Consider the following 6518-nt stretch of genomic DNA (forward strand, 5'->3'; position numbering starts at 1 on the left):
CAAGTTCAAGACCAGCCTGGCCAACATGGTGAAACCCTGTCTCTACTAAAAATACAAAAATTAGCCAGACATGGTGGTGTGTGCCCGTAATCCCAGCTACTCAAGAAGTTAAGGCAGGAAAATTGCTTGAGCCCGGGAGATGGAGGCTCACTGCACTCCAGCCTGGGCGACGGAGGGAAACTCCGAAGATTCATGGGAAGTGTTAAAGCAAACAAAATGAGAAGGACTCCGTACTTCCATATTTGAGTCCTTGTGGATGAACTGCAACCTAACTTAATAAGTAGACAAAATTGAAAACCTAACTTAGAAGTTATAATAGTGCCTATAACAATAGCTGAGTCTTAGCCAATGCCAGTACAGCCATACTTCAACCATTCATACACCGCTGGGTGTTCAGACTATATTCAAATAAGGCAAATGCCAAGCTGTAACTAATTCAGCTTTTTCTGAGCCTCACTTCCAGTTTCTGTACGTCACTTCCTTTTTTTTGTCTATAAATTTGTTCTGACCACGAGACACCATTGGAGTTTCTTTGAATCTGCTGCGATTCTGGGGGCTGTCTGATTGGCGAATCATTCATTGCTCAATTAAACTGCTTTAAACTTAATTCGGCTTTTTCTTTTAACAGAAGGATAGAGAGGACTCTGACAAATAAATGTAGGTTTCTGATAACTTTAAGATCATACCACTGGACTAGGTAGAAATTTCCAGAACTCTAATGAAGAAACTGATGGGTTCGTGAGCTGCTAACCAAGATCAAGCAGAACAAAAATTAATTACATGGGATTAAATAAACTGATGAAGAATAATTATGGGTTTTTACAGCATTTTTATTTGAAATATTGCGGGTTTTTTGTTTGTTTGTTTGTTTGCTTGTTTTTGAGACAGAGTCGTGCTCTGCTGCCAGGCTGGATGGAGTAGAGTGGCGCGATCTCGGCTCACTGCCACCTCTGCCTCCCAGGTTCAAGTGATTCTCCTGCCTCAGCTTCCTGAGTAGCTGGGACTATAGGCGCATGCCACCATGCCCAATTAATTTTTTTGTATTTTTAGTAGAGACATGGTTTCACCATGTTGGCCAGGATGGTCTCAATCTTTGACCTCATGATCCGCCCGCTTTGGCCTCCCAAAGTGCTGGGATTACAGGTGGGAGCCACTGCGCCCAGCCATTGCAGGTTTTTTAATATTTTGTTTTTCAGATTTAAGACAACTCTTTCTTTTAAGCTGCCTGTAACTTACAGCAATTTGGCAAAGTATGCTTTTGTGAACAAAAATTGAAACATTTACTTTCAGTACCTACCTGATCCCTCCAGAATTTAGAAATATCCATGAAAATTTTTATTTTCATGGCAATATAGTAATTTTCCTAGTTAAGTTCAATAAGAATCTGCTCTGTTTTCTCAGGATAAAATTGAAAATATTAGTTATATTTTTTCACTGGGATACCATATTTGACAAGTGCATAGAATGAATCTACAGGTACTGTAGACAAAGTCTGAAGTATGCTTTGGTTTGGCTTCATAGCCTCAAGAAGTTGTTAATAATCCAATCCAATGGATTTGATTTCCTATCAAAAGTTCCAGCAAAGCAACATTTAATAGAGCCTATGTGGTCAATTGTTATTCTTGCTGTACTTGTATAAATAAACAGCCCAAGTTTGATGAGACTAAGCTTATTTTGCAAACAAATTACTTTTACTCTGATTATCTTTGGTAGAAATGGGGCTGACTTTAGAGCAGGGGTCCCCAATCCCTAGCTCCCCTGTTAGGAACCGGGCCACGTAGCAGGAGGTGAGCAGCAGACGAGCGAGTATTACCACCTGAGCTCCGCCTCCATCAGACCATCAGCAGCATTAAAGTCTCATAGGAGGCCAGGCATGGTGGCTCACGCCTATAATCCCAGCACTTTGGGAGCCAAGCTGGGGGGATTGAGGTCAGGGGTTCAAGACCAACTTTGCCAACATGGTGAAGCCCCATCTCTACTAAAAATACAAAAATTAGCCAGGTGTGGTGGCACACACCTATAATCCCAGATACTTAGGAGGCTGAAGCAGTATTCCCTTGAACCCTGGAGGCAGAAGTTGCAGTGAGCCAAGATCAAGTCACTGCACTCCAGCCTGGGTGACAGAGTGAGGCTCCATCTCAAAAACAAAAACAAAAAATTCTCATAGAAGTGGGAACCCTATTGTGAACTTCACATGTGAGGGATCTAGGTTTCTTGCTCCTCATGAAAATGTAATGCTTGATGATCTGAGGTGAAAGTTTCATCCCGAAACTATCCCCTCCACCCCCACCCTGGTCTATGGAAAAATTGTCTTCCACAAAAAGGTTGGAGACCACTGCTATTGAGAGAAAAACTATGTTTCTGAGGAAAGCTATAGTATACCTGTTATTACAGTGTACCCCTGTTCCTTGTTCTCAAGTTTTTATCATCTACCTGTAGACTAAACTAGATTCTGAATTATTCTAGTTTCCTCCAATATGTGGCTACAACTCTCCAACTAAAAATAAGAGCTACTCTGTTCCCGAAGCCCTACAAGCAGAAGCTAGACAACTCAATGCCAATTTTAAAGGACAAGTCTTATTACTGATGTGTGGGCCAAATAGAGATTTCACCAAAATGCATGATGCCATAACCAGAGACAATCAAACTGCAAATCAAGATGAGAAGTTGGACAGGGCCTGGTGGCTTACACCTGTAATCTCAACACTCTGGGAGGCTGAGGTAGGCAGATCACTTGAGGTTAGGGGTTCAAGACAAGCCTAGCCAACATCTTGGCTCACTACAACCTTTGCCTCTCAGGTTCAAGTGATTCTCCTGCCTCAGCCTCCCAAGTAACTGGGACTACAAGCACCTGCCACCACACCTGGCTAATTTTTTGTATTTTTAGTAGAAACAGGGTTTCACCATGTTGGCCAGGCTGGTCTTGAACTCGTGACCTCAGGTGATCCGCCTGCCTCAACCTCCCAAAGTGCTGGGATTACAGGTGTGCGCCACCGTGCCCAGTTTCATGATCTGTTTTATAAAGTAAGACTTCTAGTGCTCAGCTTCAGTAGCACATATACTAAAACAATTAGAACGATACAGAGAAGATTAGCATGGCCCCTGCACAAGGATGACATGCAAATTCATGAAGCATTCCATATTATTGTAAAAAAGACTTCTAGATCCACTTGTTCTCACTTGCTGCCTTAATTTATCCCAGTCATGGGATGCTAGATTACCTACTAGCTGAACAGGAAGGAGTCTGTGTAGTTGCTGATACTTCTTGTTGCACATAGGTAAACATATCAAGTATTGTAGAGACTCAGTTATTAAAAATTAACATCTACTTGGTTAAAACAGGCAGACTCATCATCTAGCTCTTTCTTAGATGTGTTTGATTTTAGTTGCTTTAGTTCATGGAGACCCTGGGTAAGAAGCATACTCCAAATTTTTGGTATTATCCTCCTGCTGGTCACAATATTAGTCTTCCTGGTACACAGTACCCTCTCAAAAAGTCTTAAATATCTACATGCAGCCATCTGCTGAATGCTAAATGGTCTTTTGGGCTGGAATGAAGAAAACTTAAAGAAATACATGATAAGAAAGACAATGTAACCCATGAATGATGTATGGAGAGCACACCCCAAAATGATGGTGACTGTTGGATTGTATTGATGCCCTAAGTCTTGGTCACACTGTCACCTATGAGAGACCCTGACAAAAAGAGGGGAATTGTTCAATACAGTTATATCTCTTTAGGCTCAACAGACCAAATCAAAATGGAGTTACTTGTCCTGAAGTTCCATACCAACAAACTGAAGCTAAGTTGTTTATGTGACACTTCAAGATAGCAGGAGTTAATAGGCAAATCCCCAAATAGTCCAGTTTTATCTGGCTTGAAAAAGTCCCTTCTGCTTTAACCTTTACAGGGAAAGTAGCTTTGAAATGACCAATCTGGTTTTTGTTTTTTTTTTCATTCTGTTTCTGCTTTCCTCAGCCCATTTCTTTTCTTTTCTTTTTTTTTCTTTTGGAGACAGAATATCACTCACTCAGGCTAGAGTGCACAATCTCAACTCACTGCAGCCTCCACTTCTCAGGTTCAAGTGATTCTCCTGCTTCAGCCTCCCAAGTAGCTGGGATTATAGGCACATGCCCATCTAATTTTTGTGTCTTTAGTAGAGACAAGGTTTTGCCAAGTTGACCTGGCTGATCTCAAACACCTGACCACCCTCCTTGGCCTCCCAAAGTGCTGGAATTACAGGTGTGAGCCACCATGCCCAGGCTCCTCAGCTTATTTCTCTCTATAAAGCCAAACTCCTTTGCTCAGCTCACTGGAGCAAAGAAGTTTGGTTTTACAGAATGAATCACATGCACACGAAAAGCCAATTAAGATCTTTAAACTAAATTTGTTGTAATTTTGACTTTTGAAAGGAGTAACACCTAAGCATTAAAACAAAAAGTTGTAATTTTTATTTAGAGGAAGTTGGGGAAAGTATAAAGGAGAAAAGAAACTAACTTTGAACAATTATTCATTTATCTAACAAACATTTATTAAGTGCTTTTTGTGTTCCAGGCACTGTGCTATGCCCTATGAATTCAGGGATATAATATGTTTTCAGATTAGATATCAAAGTATTGTTTAAATACAGGCATACCTCATTTTATTGTATTTCGCTTTATTGCAGTAAAAAGTAGTATATGTTCTGACTGCTCCATTGAGTGGCCAATTCTCTGTCTCTATTTCCTCAGGCCTCCTTATTTCCTGCTACACAATGATATTGCAATTAGGCCAATTTATAACCCTACAGTGGCCTCTAAGTGTTCAAATGAAAGGAGGAGTCATACATCTCTTACTTTAAAAGCTAGAAACAGTTAAGCTTAATGAGGAAGGGGGCATGACAAAAGCTGAGACAGGCCAAGAGCTAAGCCTCTTGCATCAGTTAGCCAAGTTGTGAATGCAAAGGAAAACTTTTTGAAGGAAATTAGAAGTGTTACTCCAGTGAACATATGAACGATTAAAAAAAAAAATAGCAAAACAGCTTTGTTGTTGATGGGGGGAAAGTTTGAGTGGTCTGGATAGAAGATCAAACTCATCACAACATTCCCTTAAGCCAAAGCCTAATCCAGAGGAAGGCCTTAACTCTCTTCAGTTCTTTAAAGGCTAAGAGAGGTTGGAAAGCTGCAGAAGAAAAGTTTGAAGCTAGGCAGAGGTGGTTCATGAGGCTTAAGGAAAAAAGCTGTCTCTATCATGTAAAAGTGCAAGGTGAAGCAGCAAGTGCTGATGGAGAAGCTGTAGCAAGCTATCCAGAAGATCTAGCGTAATAATCAATAAAGATGAACCCACTAAACAGATTTTCACTGTAGACGAAACAGCCTTATATGGGAAAAAGATGACATCCAGGAAAAAGCTTCCAGGAAGCTCGAATTGGGTGGAGCCCACCACAGCTCAAGGAGGCCTGCCTGCCCCTGTAGACTCCATCTCTGGGGACAGGGCATAGCTAAACAAAAAGCAGCAGAAACCTCTGCAGTTGTAAAAGTCCCTGTCTGACAGCTTTGAAGAAGCAGTGGTTCTCCCAGCACAGAGGTTGAGATCTGAGAATGGACAGACTGCCTGCTTAAGTGGGTCCCTGACCCCTGAATAGCCTAACTGGGACACATCCCCCACTAGGTGCAGACCAACACCTGACACCTCACACAGCTGGGTACACCCCTGAGACGAAGCTTCCAGAATAAGAATCAGACAGCAACACTCGCTATTCAGCAGTATTCTATATTCTGCGGCCTCTGCTGCTGATACCCAGGCAAACAGGGTCTGGAGTGGACCTCAAGCAAACTCCAACAGACCTGCAGCTGAAGGTCGTGACTTTTAGAAGGAAAACTAACAAACAGAAAGGACACCCACAGCAAAACCCCATCAATACGTCACCATAATCAAAGACCAAAGGCAGATAAAACTGCAAAGATGGGGAAAAAGCAGTGCAGAAAAACTGGAAATTCAAAAAATCAGAGTGCATCTCCCCCTCCAAAGGAACGCAGCTCATCACCAGCAATGGAAAAAAGCTGGATGGAGAATGACTTTGATGAGTTGAGAGAAGAAGCCTTCAGTCAATCAGACTTCTCAGAGCTAAAGAAGAAACTACGTAACCAGCACAAAGAAACTAAAAACCTTGAAAAAAGAATGGATGAATGGATAACTAGAATAATCAATGAAGACACTTTAAAAGAACTGATAGAGATGAAAACCACGACACGAGAACTATGTGACAAATGCACAAGCTTCAGTAACCAACTCGATCAACTAGAAGAAAGAATATCAGTGATTGAAGATCAAATGAATGAAATGAAGCGAGAAGAGAAGTGTAGAGAAAAAAGAGTAAAAAGAAATGAACGAAGCCTCCGAGAAATATGGTATTATGTGAAAAGACCAAATCTACGTCTGATTGGTGTGCCTGAAAGTGACAGGGAAAATGGAACCAAGTTGGAAAACACTCTGCAGGATATCATCCAGGAGAACTTTCCCAACCTAGTAAGGCAGG

The sequence above is a fragment of the Colobus angolensis genome, unplaced genomic scaffold (genome assembly GCF_000951035.1).
Source record: "Colobus angolensis palliatus isolate OR3802 unplaced genomic scaffold, Cang.pa_1.0 Scaffold70, whole genome shotgun sequence".
NCBI classification, from domain to species: Eukaryota; Metazoa; Chordata; class Mammalia; order Primates; family Cercopithecidae; genus Colobus; species Colobus angolensis.